Source organism: Macrobrachium nipponense, chromosome 44 (assembly GCF_015104395.2).
Source record: "Macrobrachium nipponense isolate FS-2020 chromosome 44, ASM1510439v2, whole genome shotgun sequence".
Classification (NCBI taxonomy): Eukaryota; Metazoa; Arthropoda; class Malacostraca; order Decapoda; family Palaemonidae; genus Macrobrachium; species Macrobrachium nipponense.
In genome coordinates, this window is record NC_087221.1 from 20,734,948 (window position 1) to 20,762,447 (window position 27,500).

At 35.1% G+C, this 27,500-nt stretch overlaps 1 protein-coding gene and 1 pseudogene across 2 annotated transcripts in view; both read left to right on the plus strand.

Annotated features, from left to right (window-relative positions):
• LOC135204074 (mannose-binding protein C-like) overlaps window positions 1–27,500 on the plus strand; it is a 226,400-nt gene that overhangs the window by 78,988 nt on the left and 119,912 nt on the right. For both annotated transcript variants that reach the window (XM_064234059.1, XM_064234058.1), the window contains exon 2: window positions 13,750–13,843. The gene's annotated coding sequence lies outside the window, so the exon portion shown is untranslated. The remainder of the gene's footprint in view (window positions 1–13,749; window positions 13,844–27,500) is intronic.
• Window positions 2,319–4,710, plus strand: LOC135203930 (uncharacterized; annotated as a pseudogene).

Below are 27,500 nucleotides of genomic sequence, written 5' to 3' on the forward strand. Positions count from 1 at the left end.
TGAATTTTTCCTTGTGCAGTGGATTTTATTCTTGTGTGCAAATTCAGCGTTTACTTCGATTTCTCCTGTGTTAAATTGATATAATATAGTTATTTTACATTAGTGCCTATTTACCTTAGTAATTACTTACTTTTTGTTGTCTTCTAATATAGTATTGTTTCCTCCGATTCTATTAGCTATCGCAAAGCGTGGATGATTTCATTTTGATTTTGTCATGTATTGGATTTGTTATCAATTATACGTAAGTCGCATGCTGGATTTAAACGCGAGAAAATACTCAACTTGAACAGATTTTTGTTCATCTTGTTTTATATTTAACTTTATTTCATTTTGAATTTTAGATCTCTAATAGCTAGGTGAAGCCGTTAGATGGTTTATACACTGCGTTTCAATATCTAAATTTTCCACTAGATATGCGTGACATTTGCAAATCAAGAGGAAAAACTTATTACTTTTATTATTATTACTGAATGAATGGTCATAGTCAGGGAGCTCTCCCATTGGCTGCGAGTCTAAATGACCGACGGAGTCGCTGATTGGTTGGCCGCGGGGGTAGGGGGGGTTTTGCTCACTTCAAGAGGAGGAGGGCAGCTGTTGCGTTATCTCAGAGGCGCACCTCGTTGTTCTCCTGACGGTGGTCGGAAGGAGGAGGGCCTCCTGGGTATCATTGTGGGTTTCCACATAAGAATGGCGAGGTCTTCCTTGTTATTATTAATACTATTATTATGGACCTTATGAAGGAGGCAAAGGCATTTTCTTTAACGTCTTTTCAATTCAAGTTTTGATTTAATATACATTTGTTAGCTATATCTCCTTGAATGTGCGAATGTAGTTGTGTGTGTGGTGTGAGCAAGCACAAAAGCACACGGATAGAGAGAGAGAGAGAGAGAGAGAGAGAGAGAGAGAGAGAGAGAGAGAGAGAGATAGCTATGTTTAAGGAAGTCAAAGTATGAAAGCATATACGATAGCTAATTTTCATCAGAATAATGAGTAAAATTTCGAGACATATTTTTCACGTCAGCTTCTGCAGCCATAACTATTTTTGTCGAGAGAAGAAGAAGAGGAGTCACGAGACGGAAATATAATATTCAGTGATAGGAGGCATTGCAGCGACTGTTGTCAACGGCTTCGGAAATATTTTCTTCAAATGCAACTTCCTTGAAACTTAAGATATTAAACTAATACATTTCAACACTCATCTAGTTCGTGTAAGATTGATGAATATATTATTATCTCACGCGTCGCATTCACAAAAATTATACACGAAAATATGAATTTAGAAAGTAGTGGTAATGTAATGAATTAAGGACAATCACATGTTCATGCCGGTATTGACAAGGACTGCATGTCTATCTAGCAGGGAAATGGACTTGTTCTATACATGAACCTTATGCATTGCCTGGGTATGCATGCATATTGTCCATGTATAGAGTTCAATGACACTCTAATGAAAATAAAGGAGAGCACGATAGATATATTATATATATATATATATATATATATATATATATATATATATATATATATGTATATATATATATACATATATATATATAGATATATATATATATATATATATATATATATTATATATAATCGTGCTCTCCTTTATTTTCATTAGAGTGTCATTACATATATATATATATATATATATATATATATATATATATATATATATATATATACATATATACACGCACACACACGCACACACACACATATATATATATATATATATATATATATATATATATATATATATATATATAATATATAAAGGGTAGAGAGAGATCAGCATATAATGATCTGGCTAAGAAGTCTGGATCGATCAAAGGGATAGACGGTGTCCTCTCTAAATGTCAGATGATCAAGGAAAACGTGATTGTACCAAAGGAAAAGCGAAAGAGAGAGAGAGAGATTGTGTGTGTGTGTGTTATTTGTTTTATTTACTTATTTATTTTTTGTTTGTTTATTTGTTTGTTACCATAACTAGGCAAAAACTACAGAATATATTTTTGTAAGAATTCCACCAAACATCGGTTACGTGACTGGCTACCAATGGATCAGATTTTGGAAGAGATAAGAAAGTCACTTTTTGGCAAAAGGGGCTTTTCATTTTAGACGGGGTTCGTTCCCATGCTTGAAGAACCCGGAACCATAAACAACATTCCCGTAGAATTTGGTACCCAAACGACCATTGCAGCGCCTCAGTGGTGTGATCGGTATGGTCTTGACTTGCCACCTCGGTGGCCGCGAGTTCGATTCTCTGCCCAACAGAATAGAGTAATCAGTATAGCTAGACGCGTGCTGGAATAGTCATGGCATCTAACCATAAATGCAAATGGGATAGCACTCAGACAATGCTTTTAATCCAGCACTACGAAAGATTAACTGAACTTTGGAATGTAGCAAATGGGACGAAGAAAAGAAAGCGGTTGCTGTGAAAGAAATATCAGAGCTTTTAAATGTTAGTGAGGCTGAAATAGCGAGAAAGTGGCACAATCTGCGGTGCCAAATGAACACTGAAATAAGGAAAATGAAAGTAAAGAAGAGTGGCATGGGTGCAGATGATGTACTGGTGAAAAGCAAATGGGAATAATTTGACGTTCTTCACTTCATGATTGGATGTGTGAAACCCCAAGAAACTACTGTTACAAACATGGTAAGTGAAACATGTCTTTTAAGAAATATGATTTATTGACTTTTTTTGGATAAAAGTAGGAACACACAAACAAACACATAATTATATTAAATGTGTATGTGGCGATAAATCATGAAAACTCTTATGAAATTTGCCATTTACTTTCAATAAAGTACAATACTACATCAAATTTAGAAAATTCACTTTCATCCATCTATCCACCAAATCCTACCCTGAAATCCATGATATTCATGTAGCTACCATTAACATGACAATAGAATGTTAAATATGTCTATATTGCCAAGGAACCTCGCCCACTGGTGTCATGAAATATTGTTTGAACTGGTCACGAATGTCTTTTGCTAACCTTACAGAGTTTCTTGCTGGATTGGGTTGCAGGGGATGTAAAGTACTTCTCGGAAATCCCTCTTTTCTCCAATTTCCCTCAACGATGTCATCAACCTCTTCTCTATCAAACGTTCCTGGTGGAGCATAAACAGCTTGGACTGATTTGGAGTTAGTAAAAAGTTATGTAGAACACATATACATGAAACAATATCCTTCACCTTTTCTGGCGATATCTGGCGATATCTCCGTTGGTCGTCTTAAAACACGGAAACGTGCGGATATCAGACCAAACGCATTTTCAACAACTCTGCGTGCTCTGGATAATCTGTAGTTGAAAATACGATTTGGGGCTGGTTGATTTTGGAATGGATATGGCTTCATAATGTATGATTTCAAAGGAAAGGCATCGTCAGCAACAACAACGTATGGTACGTACCTTTATCCTCATTTCCTGAACCCTCTAACTGCCTTTCCTTTCAGTAGGTATATTTAACAATTTGTTCTCTAAAGCACTTAACAAAGAACTTTTTGCATAAACACCCCCATCAGATATCCGACCATTGCAGCCAACGTCAATGTACAGGAATTTATAGTTTCCATCAATCAACGCTAAAAGAACAATGCTGTATGTACCCTTGTAATTAAAATGCAAACTACCACTGTTAGGTGGTTGCTTGATAACCACGTTTCCCATCGAGGGCTCCTACGCAATTTGGAAACTGCCATTTAAATTCAAAATCCTTGGACACTTCCAGCCATTCCTCACGGGAATTTGGAGTCTGAAAAAACGAAACACAATTGTAATTCTAAAGTATTTAAATAAGAGGGTCTGTCAAACTATTATATGAAAGATTTAACATATAGTACTATGGAAAAGGGAGTAAGCAACCAGGATGCGTGTAAAGAAAATGTTGAGCTATAATGAACACTATTAACGCAAGTTTGACAAACTACTTGATATATATATATATATTATATATATATATATATAGATATATATATAGGTATATATATATATATATATATATATATATTCATACATATGTGTATATATATATATATATCCATATAAATATACATATATATACTAATTTCATGTTTTATATAGCGCATGTTATGTTAATTTTTAAAAAAGAATTTAAAAATACACTTAACTTATCCATACGCCCTTTTAAATTCAGATCTGAATGCTGTATTTTTTATGTTTAACTGAAAAATTCTTTAAAGCAAAATGATGCAAATACAAGTAGTTATGTATCCAGACAATATCTCTACTGTTAATTATTTAATACCAAACTACTGTATTATGTTTCAATTTTTTCAATATATTCTTTTCATTTTGACAGACTCTATCATCATCAGAGGTTAACACTGAAAATGTCCCTCAAAATGGAGAGCAAGTTCTAAATACTGATGTCACTCCAGGTATATCTGGTGTAGGAAATACTAAAGGAAAATGTTCTAAGAAATCCAAACACAGTGAAGAAGAGAATGCATTGAAAAATGCCATAGGTATATTGAATCAGCCACAAGATGATGATTCGTTGTTTGGTGATTATGTTGCATCCGGACTACGTCAATGACGTTCCATCGAAAATAGAAAAAGACTGAAACGTACGATCATGAAAGCAATAATAGAAATTGGAGAAAAAGAGGACCATGAATTCTCATCCACTACTTCTACCCGTGCCGTGTACTTCAAAGTTCATACACTGATTTGACAGATAAGACTTAATTCCTTCTGAGTCAGATGCTCAGACAAGTGATGTTGGTGACATCAACTTCCAGTACTCTTTAACAGAATTATAGCTAGTTCTACTAGCCTTGAGATAATCCTCCTTCAGAACATCATACAGTGCAATGCATACTTCTGGAATTATTTTTGCTGCAGTAGAAACCTTTGGTATACGGAAAGCATACATTAGTGAGTGATAACTATCTCCTGAAAAGCAAATTCGTATATAATATAGTTATAAATTATACTACAAGACAGTGTAAAATATTTAGTTTGATATATATATATTAATTATTCTTTTGATGTTTACCTATTTTTCATGATAATAATAATAATAATTGCATATATAATTTTTTGAATTATTGCTGTTTAGTTTCTCAGTATAATTTGATAATAAATATAAGTTTATTCGAGAACATTTTTTCTTTTATACGTTCTACTTACCAGATGCTAAGAATCTAAGTATGAGAGTTAATCTTTCTGAAGGGGAGATTGCTTTCCTTAAATGAGTATCACGCTTCATAATTTTGGGTGTCACCTTTTCAAGCAGATAATCATAATCTTCACGAGACATACGTAAAAAAGTCTTATACGCTTTATCATCTTCAACGATCAGTTCTTGCAAAAGCTTTGCATGCAACCCTTCTTCATCTCGTCTAGATATCCATTTCCTAACCTATATTTGCCTTCTTTTCTTTTTCTTCAAATTCCTTGGTAAAACTAATGCGGCAGTTGCTGCTGCACCTAGTTTCCTTGACCGTGACTTGTTACCACTCACGAATATGGATCCTGACTGAGAGTCCCTCCTCAACTTTATGATAGTGTACATGAGTGGTAGATTAATCTCGCTAGAGTAAGTCTCACACTACTCTAGATATAAAGTTATGAGAGTAAATGGTTGACTAGTGTACACACACTTTAGAGTAATCTCTGTAGATCAAACAAAGTTTAGCCAGATTTTTAATCTACAGTGTACACTAAGCTTAAGAGATGTGTATTTCTGGTGTTAGGGGTTCACTCTCGACGTGGCTCGGAAGTCACGTAGAGCCGTTGGTCTCGTTGCTGAATAACCACTGGTTCCATGAAACGTAAAAACACCATATACACTCACAAACAACCAAACAAACGACCATAGCTTCAGACCGAGGGTTATGTTTCTTCATGATCTCCCCTATATTCTTACACCAACCGTTGCTGCTTGGTGATAATAAATGCTCTTTGGTGTTTGAAGCTGGGGGAGGTATGTGCGCTCAATAAGTGTTTTATCTATATTTTATGAAATATTTAACTTAAGCTTTGTAAGGTCGGTAGCCAAGACGCATACAAAGGATACTGTACTCTGTTTTTTTCCATCTGTCCACCCGTCTGTGGTGTTTGCATATGGTAACACTGCGTCCAGGGCTTTTTAGATAGTTATAACAATATCCTATTTCGAATATTAACGGTGTAATTCGCATAGTGTAAATTATGAGAACACTTTTCAGTTGCAAATGTACACCTAGATATCCTTTCATTTACCTAAAACTTACACATAGCGTAACTATCTAAAGCCCAGGACGCAGTGTTACCATACGCAAACACCGCAGGCGGGTGGACAGATGGAAAAAAAACAGAGCATAGTTTGAGTTAGACTAAATGGGCTATGTTATCTGAGATTATGAAAGAGATCGTTATAGCTAGTTTCCCTCTTATGGAATATTTAAGGTCAATGACCAATAAACATACCAAGGAATACTGGTTTTAGTTAGACTAAATGGACTTTGTTATCTGAGATTATGAAGGAAATCCATATAGCTAGTTTCCTTCTTACACAAGTGGTCTTATTTTCCAAGCGCAACGTATTGGTAATGTTCTATGTGCACTGGGGAATACTTAGCGAAGAAATATTCGGTTCGTAGTTGTGATAAAACTTACAATGACAAAAGTTCACGAGGAAAAATGAGCTGAATGTCAGAGTGCAGGGAAATGAATATCTGAAGAAAACATGGTCACTCCAACGCCCAATAACACAGAGAATTTTAAGTGTTGTTTTGTATGATGGATGACAAGGGTATATGAATTTCGTACGAATTTACTCAGAAAATATTTTTCATCACATCGTTCGTTAGAAAATATTCCCTGGAATAGTTTACCAAGATAATATGGATATCAAGAAAGGTATTCGTCTTAACAATTATATATATATATATATATATATATATATATATATATATATATATATATATATAGGATATATATGTATGTGTATATATATATATATATATATATATATGAATATATATATATATATATATATATATATATATATATATATATAATATAATGAATATATATATATATATATATATATATATATATAATAGATATATAAGAATATATATATATATATATATATATATATATATATTTTATATATATATGTATGTATATATATATATATATATATATATATCCTATATATATATATATATATATATATATATATATAAATAAAGAAAGGAGAGAACGGGCGTCACGAAGGGATTCCTCTTCTCACCTGATGTCAGATAAAGAATCAAGTCTGAGCAGATTTGCCGAAATGAGAATTCTTGGTTCCTTTGCGCTTCGGTTCCTCCCGGGCACCTGGGGAGCCGAAAACCTTCTTCTCACTGCTTTATTTCCTTTCTCTTGCCATTTTCCTTCTTCCTCATGCCTGCCTGTCATAAGCATTGTTGAAGAATTAAGTAAGAAGGCTGTTATCCCTTTGGTGTCAAAACGTATTTGGTATTCGCCCCTTTTTCTCGTCCTCTTCCTCTTGGCCAACGCTGCCTCGCTCTCCCCCACTCCCCCTCCCTCCACCACTTTCCTTTCCCTCCTCTCTTTGCAGTCGAATGCGTAATCACGGGCCGTAACCTGGAACGAAAAATGCACGAAACATGAACAGAAAAGAAACAGGAGGATAGCGAGCAGTCTTCAGGAAAGACTACTTACGTATGTTATAGAGAAAGACGATCGGCTGAAGGAAAAAAAAATAAATAAAAGAGTCCAAAATAACTCGCTGCATGAGTGGGCAAGCTCCGAAAATTCGGGGCGGGGGCGTTTTCCTGTCCCAGACCCAACCAAGCGTTTGAGAATTATAATACTTCGACGTCACTTTCCAAAGTTCGTGAACTTCGAGTAGGTTTCCTCGTGGGGCGTTTTCGAGGGATTCGAGAGCAGTTCGTTTACCCGGTCCCTTCTCCCATGATGGACGCAGCACGAAGTAGGAATTTGGTCTGGTCTGTGTTTCAGGCCCCAGGTGGTATAGTTACACTTGCTCTAACTCGGTTTATTTGCATTACGCTAACTTTACATTCCTCAAAGTTCGTTTTCTTTTTCCTTTTTACATTTATATAAAAATCATATATATCGTGACTTTGTTCATCATTATCGCAGAATGTACTTTCCTCTCATTTTTTCCATGTCTGTAATTGAATTTATTTATCATGTTCGCTAACTTTACTATCCGCAAAAAAAAGTTCCTTAGCCCTCTATTATTCAGGTAGGCAATGATTTATTTTCGGTGAACACTAACTTTTTCTTTCGGAGCATTTTGGTCACATGTCTGTCCTTTATCTTTGTAACAACAAAATCATGTTTAAAACCGTACTTGAATAATCAGTGTCATATTTTCCATTACTTTATCCTTTGGCTTACTCTTTCAAGCATAATTCACGAAAGAAAACGACTGGAATTAACAAGTGTTACTGAAGCAATATCTGAAAGAATTCCTCTCTCCCTTTTTCTCTTTCTCTGTCCACACAAATGAATATCATGTGCAACATGCACCCACACTGAAGCATAGAGGCCACTGCTTTATATATAATATATATATATATATATATAATATATATATATATATATATATATACACTATGTACATATATGTATATGTGTGTGTATGTATGCACATATATGTATATATATATATATAATATATATATATATATATATATATATATATTAAAACATGGAGGAGGTTTCTCTAAACCCAACTATACAATGAAGGTAGGGGAAGCACACCAATAGGTCAAGGAACTCATATTTATTAAGTTGCAACGTTTCGAAGCCAACCAGCAGGCCTCATTTTCAAGCTAAAAGTAACAATATCTAATTAGTACAATAAAAGTAAGCTACAATATTAAAATACACAATGTAAAGTACAATAAAACAATCACAGTTAAAAACACAAATAAGGACCAACCGTTTGAGTGTGAAGACAGAGGAAGGACTAACAAAAAACGTAAGCGTTCACGAGAGGTGAAGAGGTGTAGACGTGGCATGGGTGTTCAGTGAGGGGACCAGTTTTTTAATAAACAAAGATTCATTAATTGTTAAAAACCCCCCCTTGTGATTGGAAGCTCTGCCCAAAAACCTGAAAGTCCACTTTATATAAGGAACTCCACGCTTTAATGTCTGGTCATCTCCCTGCCAGGAAAATCAAAATTATACCTACAAACCCACTGAATATCGGTAGCCTTTTCAACTTCAAGGACCGTTTTGGATCCATTGATGACCTCATGTGTCATTTACAAGTTTACTTGTCCTCGATGTAATCGAGGAACCTATATTGGATCGACACATAGGTTACTTGGGGTCCGAATCGACAGTCATAGAGCTATCAGCTATAGAACTGGCACTAAGCTTTCGAATCCCGAATTTTTTCAACATAAGGGATCATACCGATAAATGTAGGTATTCGATCCAGTACAAGGACTTTCAGGTTTTGGGCAGAGCTTCCAATCACAAGGTTTTAACAATTAATGAATCTTTGTTTATTAAAAAAACTGGTCCCCTCACTGAACACCCATGCCACGTCTACACCTCTTTGTATATATATATATACCTTCATTGTATGTATATATATATATATATATATATATATAATATATATATATATATATAATATTATATATATATATATATATAAGCAGTGCCTATTATTTATCACTAAATTGACCGTGACGAACAGACTAAGACTGACAGGCATCCCAAATTAAGGTAGATCATTGCAAGAAAGATTCCATATATTAGCCATTTCATATTAAATAACATACAAGGCCCTCAATGAGATTTTTTCAAATCATGTAAAATCATTTGGTAGATGTATTCCAGAAATCAAACGTTCCTTGCATTTCATAGGTTTTCTCCTAATAATTATCATTACTATTATTATTCTTATTATCATAATAATTTTTTTTTCTTTTCTCTATCACAGTCATACTATTCATCTCAGTGATTTTTATAGTGTAGAGTTCGGGGTTGCATCCTGTTTCCAGGAGCACACTCTTCTGCATGAGTCCTGGAGCTACTTCGGCATCTAGGTTTTCCATGTTCCTTTTCTGGGATCTTGGGATCGTGCCTAGTGTTCCTATGATTATGGGTACGATTATTATATTACATATTATTATTATTTCGGAAGAACCCTCTCTCAAACAAACTTTGAATTTGTGTTACAGTCTCTTAATCTCTCGAGTGAGTTTCTTTGAAGCAGCGGTAAATTATATATAACAGCTGTCCAAAGTTCATTTATTCTTTGACATTTCGATTGCACTTTCTACTATTTTTCCAATGGCTTCATTCGCATTGCGAAAAATTGTAAAAAGTACTTTCAAAACATCAAAGAATAGATAAAATTTGAACTGTCGTTATATAATTTACAGCTGCTACAAAGAAAGTCATTTGAGAAATTGAGAAACTTTATGCAAACTCAGCGGCATCCAGCCTTTTTAATGAAATGTAATATTATTATTATTATTATTATTATTATTATTATTAGTAGTAGTAGTAGTAGTAGTAGTAGTAGTAGTAGTAGTAGTTAGTAGTAAGTAGTATTAGTAGCAGCAGTAGTAATAGTAGTAGTAGTAGTAGTAGTAGTAGTAGTAGTAGTAGTAAAACCAAAAACAATGAATATGTCACGATTAACAATAAATAGTAGTGTGTATTATGAGTTATGAATGAATATATTCCTACTATATACAATAAAAGTCTCATATTTATTTTCTTCTGCGTAACACATTAGAATCCAAAACAAGGTAATTCATAGCAAAACAATGTACTTTATATTGTGCATTGCAAAACTGCTTGGATATTCCTTCACTTTTGACGAAACAGGTACACACACGCACGCGCGCGCACTAGTAGAACAGTACGTCATATCATTTATTATTAACCACCATCTCTTGCTCAGAATAATAGAGAAAAATCATCCAAAGATAGCAGAGGTGCAGTCCCCCAGTTCAGTCAAGCAGAGAAAATTGTTTCTCTCTCAAAAACCAATATTCAGGACTAACCAGGACAACGATACGTGTGAGGCTAAGCAATTGCAGAGGTCTTGATGCAATACTCTTTCATTTTAATCAAAGGCGCAACTTTCATAGAAACTACCTTTGAAGACCATTTTCAGTATACAATTGTTCTCCCTGTGAGACCAAGGATTATCTATCTGCGAGACGAATAGTATTAATCCAAAGCCTTTCTATTAACCTAACCCAAGGATTTTGTTTATTAACCTCGTAAATTCCGCTGAAGGAGGTAGCACTTACGTCACGACATTTATGAAAATGTATTTTTAGAACTTCTGAAGAGGTAATTTCAGTCAAATGTGGTCCAATGATATAATTAAATTTTTAATATATATATATATATTATATATATATATATATATATATATATATATATATTTGTGTGTGTGCGTGTGTTTATACATATAAGTAAGTATATGTATGATATACATATAAATTAACTGGTATCAATGTAAAATTAGATAATCCATCGTAGTTCATGTTAATAGAATTTTAAAGGATTTGTATATCTGCTCATAGTAAGAGAGAGAGAGAGAGAGAAGAGAGAGAGAGAGAGAGAGAGAGAGAGATGCAAATGCCAAAATGCTTGACATTCACGCTGGTCAGGTAACGGTTAAGGAGAGGTAGGCTTTTAGGTGCAGTGCAGTGATTTGAAATTCCTGTCCCAAGAAGCACTGATTATTTAAGGTGAAAGGAGTTCCATGTGAGCGCAGTTTCCATGGAACCTTTACAGAGTAAGTATAAGTAAGTGCATGTATGTCAAAATGTATGCATGTATGTATTTATGGATATCTATCTTTGTTTAGGGTAAATAGATATCCACAAATAGAAAAGCACGGTCAGATTCCGTACAAGTTTACTGAAATATGATCTTTTAAAAACATTTACCAATAATATGTCATAAGAGTGAGCACTATGCACACATTATATATACAAACACATACTCACACACACAACATACACACACACACACATATATATATATATATATATATATATATATATATATATATATATATATATATATATATTTATATGCATGCGTGTATGTGTTTGTATGTGTGGGTGTGCGCCCGTTCGTATGTGCTGTGTGTGTGTGTTTCTGTTCCCTTACCAATTATTTCGTACGATACATTGTAATAGATCCATCGTTTATTGACATCTGGATAAGTGGCAAAGAAAGCGAGTTTTATTTGGGATAATGTGAAAAACAGATTGAAATACAACCCCTGGCAAATTTAACTGATATACTGCCAACATAAGTGCCTCCCACACACAGACAGTTTGATTCCAATAGTGAAGGGAATGCTGTAGACTGCACTGACCCTACCAGCACGGGACCTTGCTCATGGAGCAGAATGTATGATGATGAAAGAGATGGTATATGACGATGGGGACGGACGTTCTTTATAATAATCCTAAAAGATGCCGAGTATCATCATGGATCTGTAAACTAATCCTAAGACGAAGAATCGCAAGGAAATGTCAAAATCAAAATCATAAACTTGACGAATCATATTTAATTTGAAGAAAAAATATTTTTTACGGCATTATTTGCTATAAAACGCAAAATGTTTTAGACAATACCGTTAGCAATTGAAAGGAGTGCTTTTTTATCGATAGTCTTGAACATAAAAAGAGTAGAAATGTCATCGGGACGATATTCCAAATGATGTTAAGCTAAACAAGCCAGACAGGAACAGCTAAAAATGAACATTTCTCTCAATACTCGGATTTCCAGAGGGAAGAGAAATGGCAAACAGATTTCTCTTGGCAGCAGATTACTGCTGGTTCTATATCACACTCAGCAGAAAGAAGAGTTGGGTCAAGATCGGAGAAACTGAATGGGAAGCAAAGAGTGAAACTGAAGAAGAGTGGAAATTGTCTTCTGTTCTTTAACGTAAACAGAAAGAAGAGGACGTAGGATGTCAAACAAGGAAAAGTATTTTTCCTATTACACTAATTTAATAGCAAACGTAGAAGAAAAATTCAACGTTGATGAAACAGATGATTGATTTTAGGAGTTCAATCAAACAGAATTCGATGAAACTTGGAAAATTTACCAGTTAGGCAACCTTTTTGCAACTATCAACTTTTAGGCCAATTCATGTCATGAGTAATATGGTTTCCATGGCAACCAGTCTTCTTCTCTGAGCAGGATTCTACTAATCTTCTCATCCGGAGAAGGTCGCCTTCTGAATGAATATTCCTGGAAAGTCTCATCAAATTCTTGTCAGCTGTTCTTGAACTATGCTTGAAATATACTCATAAACAAGGACTGGCAGAAAGACAGCAATGGGGTAAAAAATATAGATCACATTTCATATCCACGGAAAAGCTCATTTAAAAATATGTGTTAGTTCGCGGTAACAGACGAACATAAGTTAGTATACAAATAAATGGAAAAGGAAAGAAAAATTTACTTTATTAGGCCAACATATTTTTTTTTACTAAAACTCTTAAGTATATTTTTTACGCAGAATCATGAAAATTCAAAACATCATAACGTGACTAATGCAATTTTCACATCATTCTCGCCCAGAGATGTAAAAAGTTGTACATCTCTCTCTCTCTCTCTCTCTCTCTCTCTCTCTCTCTCTCTCTCTCTCTCTCTCCTCTCTCTCTCTCATGAGAAATAGGTGGGTGTTCACGAAAACCACTTGAATGACAAAATCTTAAACTGGTTTTTTTTTTCATTGCAGATGAGGCCTTGTTCACGCCCAGACCAGCTCTGTCTTCAAATCAGCGCAGCTAGAAGACAGGAAACCTTATCTCGGGTGGGCGTCGTCTCCGCAGGTATCGTGAATTGGAATTCTAGCGTTTCTCAACGAATCTTGATCTTGCGTCTCCATGTAAATCTGGTTCATCTGATTATGATAATGATATACAAGTCATTTTGCAGTTTGAAGAAACTAATTTTATACCACATAGCAAACTGCCTGACATAAACGCTAAAGAGTATCTATCTCGAATCCCTATTAATCTTTTTGATTTTAATATGTGATAAACGTGTTGATTGTTTAATAAATGGGCTGTTTTTCTTAAGTGAGGAGCTTCGCAAGAAAAGAAATCGTAAAGGACATTGCCACATTCACTGTAGAATTGATTTTTTTATTTGAATGTCATCGCCGCCTTCATGAAAAAAAATCTAACGTGAGAAGGATTTAAAATGGTCAAACATTTTACTTACAAAAATTATTACTGTAGCTTTTTTTCTGCAAAACCTTACGGTTGTGGATGAGAAAAGTTCCAGGTAATTTAAGAAGTGCCGTCCTAATAGACGTCAAACCTATGCCAGTATTCAATACTAATATATATATATATATATATATATATATATATATATATATATTAGATATATATATATATACATATATATGTGTGTGTGTGTGTGTTTGTGTGTAGTATGTAAGGATGTATGTGTATACATACATACACTAATCAACCGTTCCACAGTTATGCACAAAACTTTCAGAACATCGTTATTTTTATAAGTGCTCAGAAGGAATAGAATTTGCACGCAAAACCAGAGCAAACACATTTATGCATCTGCTTTAATGTATATAGTAATTGTCTCGATCACAATCTATGAAATTTTGACCCACCACGATCGCTCCATCCCTAATATACCCATACAGGTTCCACTTATCTCGATTCCCAAAACACCATTTTTCCTTCCAAATCCTAGCTATCGATACCACACAGCCCTCTATCCACAAGTAGGACCAGGAACCTCTTATCCGAATACCTCACCCAATCACCCATTGTCTCAACTAGGAAATAAAGTCCCTTTCTCTTCTCTTACATTCTTTCCCTAGGTATTCCTTACTGGACCTAAACTCTAAACCATCACTGTATCGCTTCCCATTCCTGTAGATCCTGGAAAACCCTCCTCGTAAGCCTAGTCTTCTGTAAGACCGAGAAAACCCTATCCTCTCGTGTTCCCAGTCTCCTGTAGGACAAGATAAACTCTCCCTCCCTCTTGCAACACCAGTCATCTGTAATACCCTCCTTCGTAAAATGCCTTCTTGCAACCCCAGTATCCTGTAATACCAGCAGAACCCTCCTTCCTACCACGCCTTCTTGCGTCCCCAGTATCCTGTAGGACCAGGAAACCCCTCCTCTCGTCCTCGCCCTCTCAGGTCCCTAATCTGTAGGACGAAGAAATCCCTCTTTGCTTCTCCTTCTCACATCCCCAGGTTCCTGTAGAGCCAAGAAAACCTGATCCCCAGTCGTCTGCAGGAACAAGAACACCCATCTTCCCTTCTCTTCCTCTCATGTCCCCAGTCTCCTGTAGGACCAGAAAACCCCTCACCCCCGCCCCTACCTTCCTCACCTTCTCACATCCCCAGTTTCTTGAAGAAAAGTTAAGTATATCTTAGTTTTATCAGACCACTGAGTTGATTAACAGCTCTCCTAGGATTAGATATTTTTACGTTGCTGGGAACCAATTGGTTCCTTAGCAACGGGACCTACAGCTTATTGTGGGATCCGAACCACATCGTGAAATGAATTTCTATCACCAGAAATAAATTCCTCTGATTTCATGTTGGCAGAGCGGGGAATCGAACCCGGACCCTGAGACCAGTAGTAGAGCACGTAACCAACTCGAGTCTCTTGAAGAACCAGGAAAACCCGTCTTTCTATGTAGGACCAGGAAAGTTCCTCTTTCTTACCTGGTCCTCTTGAGACCTCTTTTCATGTCCTCAGTCTTCTCTAAGACCAGGGAAATCCTCCACCTACCTCACCCTCTTGTATCCCCAGTTTCCTTTCAAGTCCAGAAAAGCCTCTTTCCTTCTCGACCTTTCACGCCCAAGTCTTCTGTAGAACTAGGGCATTCCCCCCATCCTTCCTCGCCCACTTATCTCCTGTATGACCAGGAATCCCTTCCTTCCTTCCTTCGTCACCCTCTCACATCCCCAGCCTCCAGCAGGACTAGGAAAACCCTACCATCCTCCTCCCTCCTCCCCAGCCTCTGGTTGCCGTCTGCTGCAGAGCCGTTAGTAACCGGGTCAGCGAGCGTGGAGGAGAGCAGAGCGAGTCCTTCGAAGGCGCTCCTCAGACGAGTGGTCTTTTTTTTTTTCTCTTCCGATCTCGCTTTCCAGGTCGGAGGGGTTGGCGAGCTGCCTCTCTCGGCATCCTCCCGGGGGTCGAACGAGGTCAGGGTAGGCAAGGCTATGAAATATTGTGTTTTCTCGTCCCTTTGCAGATCAAAAGCAAGATTTTCAGATATACATGCAGAGAGGGTATTCTCTCTCTCTCTCTCTCTCTCTCTCTCTCTCTCTCTCTCTCTCTCTCTCTCTCTCTCTCTCTCTCTCACACACACACACACACACACACACACACACACATTCTGGATGTAAACTGGTACGAATGATGACCATAAGTCTGTAAATAAGTAATAGAGAAAGCGTTATTAATAAAGTAAGTGGTAATGGATGGAAGGGCGATAGAATGAATTAAAATAAATTTCTCGATCATGAAGGTATATTATTTTTCTCTTTGCGTTGTGTATTTTATTCTTTTTCACTTTCGTTTTTAATCTATTTTAGCTTTTAGCTGCTTTACATTGTCTATGTCACACTGTTTTAAAGAGCATATAAAGAAAAGAGAAAATATATCGAACTCTGCAAGATCATTTCTTTTTCAAGAATCTAAGCTCTTTCAAAACATTATCTTAGACGGAAATCTTAATACGATAAAGGTTTCAGAGATTAAATTTAGTAGGCAAAACTGACTTCTCTCATATTCCACAAATCATTCAATTAATATTTGAAGGGGTTGTCCATTAATGACCTTCTTTCTGTCTTTAACAAAAGTATAAAAATATTCAGACCCAGCTCCTTGCGTTGCTTGAATTTGCGAAAGACTATGAAAAAATTCTACGTCTTTCTATATTTAACAAAGAATATGAACAAAATGTTCCACAGAGATTCACGTGCATATATATATATATATAATATATAGATATATATATATATATATATATATAATATATACGTATATACATACACCATTATATATATATATATATATATATATATATATATATGTTTATATAGATTAGATTAGATATAGATATATATACATATATATAATATATTATATATATTATATATGATATATATACATATATATATAATATATTATATATATATATATATATATATATATATATATATATATATATGTGTGTGTGTGTGTGTGACGTTTCGAAAACAATGAAGGGACCCTCTTATCTGTATACTTACATTTATACATGATGTCAAACCACCCTTTTATAAGTCTGCAATTGAAAAAAATTGGTTGTGTTAAAAATTCAAATAAATGTGTCCATTTGACAAAAGATCATAAAAAGATACCAAATGCACGTGAAACTCACTTCGGACTAGAAAAAAGTATCTTGAAAAAGCTAATTATTATGCGCAAAAATTCCACTGCTTCACTTTCATTATCACATCATTGTGAATGGTATGATTACAAGCACGAATCGATGTTGCTGTTATAAGTTATTTTAATTTATGTTACGAATTACGAGAATTTTCATGGACTTTCACGGAAGATATTACATCGTATGTGCCTTTTGGAAATTACCCCACTTCATAAATACTAACATTCCTTCATACATTTTTCTGCCTTTAACCCTGGATAAAACTGATACACCCCGGAAAACGAACCCCACGCCTTACGTTTAGACTTGCCGTCGTCCAGCCCGGTACGTTGTTGTGTTTCCCAAACATGGAGGCTCTCAGTCTCAACACCACTTACTTCACCATCATTGAGTTTCCCATTCACGCGGTCTCTGCTGAGACGTGAATGAAATCCGTGTGTGGAATAATTTCCAGTTTACTTACCTCATGTACGCCTACACAGAAGGCCCATCATAAGCCATCTGGGTCACCGCAAAGATTGCGTCATTTACCCTTGTCTCACATGCAGTCTCATGGTTCTTGAATTTTAAGGAATGTCCTTTTCAGTCCCTCTTTTTCGCCAGCTGTCCAACAGTTCTTAATTATCCTCCTTCTATTCCCGCGCCCCCCCACACCCCGAAAAAAAAACACGCTACTTCTGCTTATTTTAACCATCCGATCATCGCCATTTTCTATCAATTTTGTAGCCCGAGGTCTCTCCCCACTGCTGCCATTGTGTACCCAGAGAAATTTATTTCTGGTGATTGGAAATTCATTTCTCGATATGATGCGGTTCATCCATAATAAGGTGTAGGTCCCGTCGCTAAGTAACCAATTGGTTCCTAGCCACGAAAATAAAAGCAAAAACTTAATCCTTCGAGTCAGCGCTAGGAGAGCTGTTTATCAGCTAGTGGTCAGATTAAACTAAAATATACTTAACTTTTTAACCGTCCATTTTTTCCACGTGGCCAAACCATCTCGAAATACTTGATCCATCCTTGCACTAATTCTAATCTATTGAGAACTTCTACTTATCCCCAGATTTCTTACGCGTCCAGTTCTTCTCACGTTGCGTGAGCTGCACAAACAGTTCATAAAAACTGCTTCAATTTTTTGTTCTTTCATTTATATTCTGCGTCTGCCTCCACTTCTGTGAAGGAAATACGGCTTAGCAAAAAATATTCTTTATTATACACCCACACCCTGGCTTCTAGAGACAATTCAGATCTCTTCCCAACCTTTTGCACAAACATCCCACTCAACTTTCTAGCCTCACCTCTTCTTGCATCCCACCATCATCCGTTACAATGTAACCCCAATACTCATCCGAATCGGTTGCTTCCATTCTTCCACCATCTGCATTAATATTCATCCTCCAATCATTGTTGACATTTTACCCTCATGCCAAGGGATTTCCTGGCGCTACTCTGACTGCAAATGGTCCCGGACTAATGTTAGTAGAAGCATACTCACATTTATAAAACTTTTTTGAATATTTATAAAACTTCATTGAATTCTTTATTTTATATATACATATATATAGAAATATATATACATATGTATATATATATATCTATATATATATATATATAAAAGCAAATAGCACAGGAAAATGATAGGCAGAAATCGAAGTGCTTTCGTCTTTACTTAGTACGCAAGCACTTGGATTTCTGCCTATCATTTTCCTGTGATATTCGCTTATTCAATGAAGTCACGTGCATCTACTGTAATTTTTAAGCATTTTATATATATATATATATATATATATATATATATATATATATATATATATATATATATATATATATACGTGTATGACGATGAATAATATAAATGAAATAAAAATGCTTGGAGCATAAGAACAGTGGGAAGGATGAGAAATGTAGATATTTTAGAATTAATAAAAGGATTAACACTGGTGAAAAGATGCATGAGAGCATTTTGAGATTTTCCGGTCATATGGAGAGAACGGAAGGTTTCATTTCGACAAAAAAAAAAAAAAAAAAAAAAAAAAATCTTATTTCCAGAAACGTTAACCAGAAGTAGAGGAAGACCTGGAAAGTGCTGGAAATTAGTTAGATAGGAGTAGAGGAAGACCTGGAAAGTACTGGAAATTAGTTAGACTGAAGAAGTAGAGGAAGACTTGGAAAGTGCTGGAAATTAGTTAGAGGGAGTAGAGGTAGAACTGGAAAGTGCTGGAAATTAGTTAGATAGAAGTAGAGGAAGACCTGGAAAGTCGGAAAATTGTTAGACTGAGAAGTAGAGGAGACCCTGGAAAGTACTGGAAATTAGTAGACTGAAGAAGTAGAGGAAGACTGGAAAAGTGCTGGAAATTGGTTAGAGGGAGTGATGATGAACGGGAGAAGTGCTGGGGGAATTGTTAGAAGGAGTGAAGGAAGACTGGAACTACGGAAATTAGTTAGCTGAAGAAGTAGAGGAAGACCTGGAAAAAAAGTTGGAAATGTTAGAGAAAAGTGAGGAGACTGAAAGTGTGGAATTGTTGAGGGAGAAGAGAACTGAGTGCAAGGAAAGGTTGGTTAGACAGGAGTAGAGAAAAACCTGGAAAGTGCTGGAAATTGGTTAGGAGTAGATGAAGAACTGGAAAGTGCTGGAAATTAGTTAGACAGAAGGAATAGAAGAAGACATGGAAAGCGCCGGGAATTATATAGTGTGTGTAAGATGTGGGGGATTGGCGTGGTGGGCGTAGGAGGGTTAGACGTGCAGTTAATAAGACTGTGTAAGTGAAAGAAATCTAATCCCCTTAGGGGTGTTGTGCCGTCAGTTCACCTCATGCGGTACAATGTAGGCATTACTTAAGGTTCTTTGCAGCGTCCCTTCGGCCCCTAGCTGCAACTACTTTCATTCCTTTTACTGTACCTCCGTTCATATTCTCTTTCTTCCATCTTACTGTCCACCCTTTGCTAACAATTGATTCATGGGGCAACTACAAGGTTTTCCTTCTGTTACACCTTTCAAACCTTTTACTGTCAATTTCCGTTTCAGCGCTGAATGGCCTTAGATACCCCAGTGCTTGGCATTACGCCTAAGATCTATCAATCACCATATAAATCAATTAAAGGAACCTAATGTTGTATAAGTTTTCCATACGTTGATTCATCCACGATTTAGCCATGAATGAGATGCCGTTTTGTATCTCCTCTTTAGACTTGACATATCCCCCTCCGCCTCACCCTTCACTTTCCCACGTGAAAAGGTTTCCTCATCTTCCTCCTTCTTGGTTGATTACGAAGGATTCCTCCTCGCCCAGGGCGCTATTCCCGCAGCCCCGTCCTCCCTCTCGACTTCTCTGATACCTCCGATGTGCCCAAGGACGGACGCTTTTCTTTTTTCCTTTTTTTTATTTAATTAGAAAATAGGCTGCGTTAGTTAACCTTTTTGTTCGTCCAAGTCAAGGGTGCGGGTAAGTAAGACATGAATACGTGAGCAAGAGAGGTTTTTTTTGTTTGCCTGGGTTTTTGCGATCATTACTCTCGGTGCACGCAACCTTTAATGGGAATGAGGCTGAACAGGCTGGCGTTCGTCTTGCTGACTAATTGTTTCATTTGGGATTTACGCTATCGTTCATTAATTAAGTTTTCATTGAGTTTTTTTTGTATTGTGTATATACATATATATATATATATATATATATATATATATATATATATATATATATATTATATATATATATATAAATATGTATATATATATATATATATATATATATATATATATATATATATATAAACAATCGAATCAGAATTCTAAATTCATAAACATCGTAGAAGGCAGACACTCACAAACTGATACGTATACAAAATTAAACGCGTATATATATGCGTATATTAAATATTTCTTTTCATCGACATAACATAAACGTGTGTATATATATATATATATATATATATATATATATATATATATATATATATATATATATAGAAATCTTTAAAAATCACAGTAGATGCACGTGATAAGCAAAAATCCAAGCACTTTCGCACTAAGTAAAGACGAAAGCGCTTGGATTTCTGCCTATCATTTTCCAGTGTTATTCGCTATATATATATATATATATATATATATATATATATATATATATATATATATATATATATATATATATATACATATATATATATATATATATATATATATATTATATATATATATATCACATGCACATACACAATTAGGTCCTTTTAGTATTATACATACATTATGTGTTTGATTGTGTGTGCGTGCGTGTGTCATCGTGTGTGTCTGCGCGTGTAAGTGTGAATATTTAATGGTACATTAAAACCTTTAACGGAGCCAAAAGAGAAATTATCCCGGTTCCCTTCCAAGGAGGGTTAAAGTTCGTGAGTTTCTGCATCTCGCAACATTTCCTTCCTTTCCTTCCTAAAACCCGAGTGTCAACTCTTTCGACCCCGATGTTATCCTTTTATTCACCACCGTTTTCACCGACTTTATTCCTCATTATATGTTGTGTCTTTCTGTGTCCCAAGTGGCGAGATAAACACCTTTTAATTCTCTTGTCTTTTACTCCCTCGCATTTGCTGTTTTGACCTTTCAGGCTGCTCTTCAACTTGCTCGCACCTTGTTTGGGTCGAGATTGCGATCCTGTAAATTTGTTTATTTTGTTTCGTAGGATTTTGCAAGTTCCGGTAATTGTTGTGACCGGCGGGATATTCTGGTCGAGTATGAAAAACTTGATATTCTTCAATTCATGCATTGTTGGCTAAATAATGATTTAAGTGAATTGTGTTAACATAGGAAAAGCTCTGTTCATTTTTGTTCGTACTCTTATGCCCTTGATTTTCCTTGCTATCCTCATTTTCATCCATATTTTTTTCTCCTTGTATAGACTTCTTACATCCTTTGCTTTACTACCTTTCCTTTTATGAGCCACAAAACGCAAATGCTGCAGCTTGTGAGAACTCCTCTTCCTACCCCGTGGCCAAATGAGCACCGACTTGTTATCAACCTCATTGAACGCACACTTTGCATGTTCGCCGACCACTCATAAGCACCACAGCGCTTGCAAGCACTCCTCCGTCTTGCAGTTGACTTCAAAACTGGTCTTTTAACGCCATCTGCCATCGTGTTACGCAAACTCATTCAAAGGTCATTGGGCTTCGTTCTGAGTTTCTATTGTTGGTTTAGACACAGGAATTCCTAGAAATGAATTCTGAAGGGCAAGCAAGAATAAGTCAAGTCACATAATCTCAATTAACCGATTGGAAAGGATGCAAATGCGCGATAGATAACAAGGGCATTTGAAGAAATGACGTTCAGCTTAGGAAAGGTGCAGACATACTGCTCCATCAATTACAACAGCCATAGAGCAATTGGACTGAAGGTGGTTATGACGAAGAGTTTATCTCTTGAATTATTTCTATTGATAGAATATCCTAGACCTTCCATCAGCTCCAGAAAGAAAATAATTATATGTATGTCAGTGAACTGCGATTTGATAGTTCCTATATTAAAGAAGACATAGGTGATAAAAAAATCTGAAAAAAGCAAAATAAAATCTAAAAAAAAAAATGGAAGTGGTCTTCATAATCAGCAACACATAGGGGGTTGCAACCGCATTTCAAAACAAGGTTTGATCGCATCTCCCACCGGGAGGATTCTCCCGCGGGAGCAGTAATTGAGCGTCTGTCCTCGTAAAAGCAGAATGGGGTCTGAACAAAGTCTGAAGAGGAGCGTTATGTGGGCTCGGGTCAAGGATTTTGCTCGTCCCGCGCAGGCGCAATCTGGGTCTCTCCAGCCCTCCCTGCCATCCCCTCCTCTCCCCGTCCCTCTCACCTCAATCTTTCTCTTATGCATCATTCTCCCCTTCAGGCTCCCATTCCTCCGCCTCCTCCATATCCTCCTCACCCTTTCCCTTCGCCATCCCCCACCCCCAACCCCCTCACACTCTACCACACCCCCATTCCCAATTCCTCGTACCTCTTCCATTCAGAGGAAAAATGGCTCGAGGTTATTATTGTGCCGAGTGGCTCCCAAGTGGTAATTTTCTGCGTAAAATGTTCGTGGTTTCCAGGAATGCAATTCAAGCAGGATTCAGGGAATTTAAAAGAGAAAAGAGTATTATAGAAGAGACTCGTTGCTTTGCGAAGTTTGACTCGGGAGAGTTCAGGAATGTGATTTCAGCATCTGTGTGGTCTTTCTCCAACTCGTTCTGAGTCTCCTGGAGAGGAATTTCTGAAATCTTTCTCATGCCTGTAATTAGTTATAGGGTTTAGAAGGCAGTAGTAACCTGAATGTATTTTCCGGTAGATTTTTTATTCCCTGAAAATTCTTATAATATTTACCGTAGCAACAATTCATCCCGTTTCTGTACGGTGTAAGCTATTAGGAGGTCATATATATATATATATATATATATATATATATATATATATATATATATATATATATATATATATATATATATATATATATATATATAATGTACGTGTGTATGGATGTATAACTGATTCCCGAAGATATGGAACATGATGAATGCCACGATGGAAAAAATGAAACATCGGAGTTCTTTCGACACAATGGTCCTTTTCTAGCAAGACTCAGTAAGGACTATGTGTCGAAAGGGTCTATATATACTATATATATATATATATATAAATATATATATATATATATATATATATCTATAAGGGGGGAAAGAAGAACAAGAGTATATATATATATATGTATATATATACTATATAATATAGAAAGATAGATAAATAATATTTATATTAATAATATTATATATTCATAATTATATATGATACCATTATATAATATATAGAAAGATAGATACATATATTATATATATAATATTATATATATATATATATATATACACACATTTATATTTATATATTATGACATATTCGGCACTGAAAACTGATATGCTTTGAATATTAAATGAATAAAATTCAGACTTATCGTTGAATTTATTTGAACTTTCAACATGTAAAAAAAAAAGGGTGAAGCATATTGCCTGACGGTTACATAATGTTAATAAATCTTGCAAAATGAAAGGAGAGGTTGTCGTATTACAGGTCTTTGTTTAAGAATATATGTTGGAGTTTCTATTCAACCAGACATCAGGGTAATATCAGAGATGGTCGAGAAGGTAATTTCTTACCCTCAGGACGTTGCGTACCGTCCTGAAGAATCTCCAGGCTACCCCGGGATTACCTACAGAAAAAAATATTAAGCTGCACATTGCATTCTATTATAGTGTAATAAAAGGCAATTATTCTATTATTCTGTTATATAGTATAATAAAAGGCAATATGTCTTCGTCATATGTCTGTACTTCATTTTTTGTATTCTCTTCTTTCTGCAATTCATATTTATCACATTTGTTAAAAAAGCCCTAAACACAGAGAGAGAGAGAGAGAGAGAGAGAGAGAGAGAGAGAGTGAGAGAGAGAGAGAGAGAGAGAGAACAGGTAGTTCATTCGACTCCTGCTTGATTAGCTGTGCTTTGACCTTCGACCCGGGGCGTTCCTTCTCGACGCCCCCTTCCTCCCCTACCCCCGGAACACGGGCGGGATGCTCTCCGGGAAGAAGGTCCCGATAGAAGCCATTTAGGATTCCAGGATGCAGGATATTTAACAACTCACACTGCTGCTGTTGGTACGCCCTGGGGCAAGGATACCCACTTGCATTCCTACCCGCTGGAGGATTTTTTTTTTTAACCTGCCTTTGATCTTACCCTTCTTTTTTAGAATGCATTGATTGGATCTCTTTCACATAGTATTTCTTAGTCCTGTCGATTATTGGGTTTATATATATAGATTGTTATTTTTGCCGCATATTATTGACATTAATCTTCATCGTTTATTTTCTGCGATATCTTACGCTGCAAACGTTCGTTTATTTAACTATCTGCTTCCACTATTTACAGATAAGTTTCCGCCAAGATTATTTCTCTTTGTCTAGTATTTTCACCATCCAAATTTGTTATGAATTTACCGTGGCTCTCGTGACGTAAATTAAAGAAATTAAATCAGCCAGTTTCAGTCTCGCTTTTGAATTATAAGACGTTTCTTTCAGTCTTGAAAAATATCATTAATTGGTGTCATTTAATCATATATTTTTCCAGAAATTTTCATTTATGAATGACCACATAACTACCACAAGACTTGATGAAACATCGCGTCAACGAAGAATTATTTCAAGTACTTTTGAAAAGCAATTTGGAGATGGTCAATTACGCGGATGACTTCCAAGACAGTGAAAGTGAATCACACGTTTTATTGTCGCTCGTGAATGTTTCCAGATACGTAAGGATTATTTATTTACTCATTTTTTAAAGTGCTGATTCTCTCTCTCTCTCTCTCTCTCTCTCTCTCTCTCTCCTCTCTCTTCTCATCTGCTCTCCTCTCTCCTATATATATATATATCTATATAAATATCTATATATATATATATATATGATATATATACACACACATTTTATACAAATACCATATACAATATTAATATTCAAACATATATCATACAAATATATGCATCATTGTAGAATATTTGTGTATATGTATATATATATATATATATATATATGCACACACACACACACACACACACACATATATATTATTAATATATATATATATATATATATATATAATATATATATATAGAGAGAGAGAGAGAGAGATGAGAGAGATAGAGAGAGACGAGAGAGAGAGAGGGGGGAGAGAGAGAGAGGAGAGAGAGAAACATGCCGCAAATGCCTTTTATCTTAATTTCATATTTTGCAATTCATTTTTTATTCAAACCTTTGTAAATGACCATTTGTTCCTTTCGAGTGGTATCATTTTACTTGCTGAAATATGAAAGGATCAGCTGTAATGGCAGTAAATTTCACAATTTTTATTTAAAGGTACCTAATCTGCCAATTTATCTCTTAAATTGCAGTGTCCCTCTTTTATGACGAAAAGATAACTTAGCCGTTTTATGCTAGATGGCGTGAATTCGCCAATTTGGTATTAAATCGCGGGATTTACTATTTGTGTACGAGCTCCTCGTATATCTCAATTATGGGATTGTTTCAATAATCATCTCGCGTGTGGAAATTAAGAAAATTAAATATGTCACTTCTATGCTGGATGACACCACTTGACGACTTCGTAATTCATTGGGTGATATAATCAGTTGACGAATTTATGAAGGATGTATTACCTACACATAAATCTTTTCAATAGAGAATTTTTATAATGTCATATATATCTACTATATATATATATTATATATATATAATTATTGATATACATATATAGCATATATATAGATTATTATATATATATATATGAAAAGATATATTTTAGATATATATATACCATATAGTAGATACATATATATCGTAATATATAATTATATATAGAATATATAATATACATATATTATATATATAAGTATAATATAATAATATGTATATTATCTATATACTATTATATATATAATATTTCGTAATATAATGAGGATACTATATATCTAAATCTCTCTGTATATACGTATATATCTAGAATCAAGTATATATAATTAACAATATATTATGTTAGATAATGTATAGTATAGATATATAGTAGCATATATTATAATAGATATAATATTTAGAGATATATATATATATAAGATATATATCTATATAATATATATATAGTATTAAATATACTATATATATATACTAAGTTAGTATTATATTATATATATATATATATACTATATATATATATAGATATATATATAGAAATATATATGTATATACGATATATACCTAGATTACTATAAATAATATATATATATCTTATTATATATAATATATATATATATATGTGTGTGTGTGTGTGTGTGTGTACCAAGAACGTGGTAGTAATGTAATACCTTATATGCACCAAGGAACCAATTTTAAGTTGACTTCGGTAATATCCGTATTTAATTTATTTTCATGGGCGTAAGAAGCATGGGTTAACAATTTTCGCATCCAATACTGATAAGAATTGCAAGACTTTTTGAGCGTAGTCGTTATCTTGA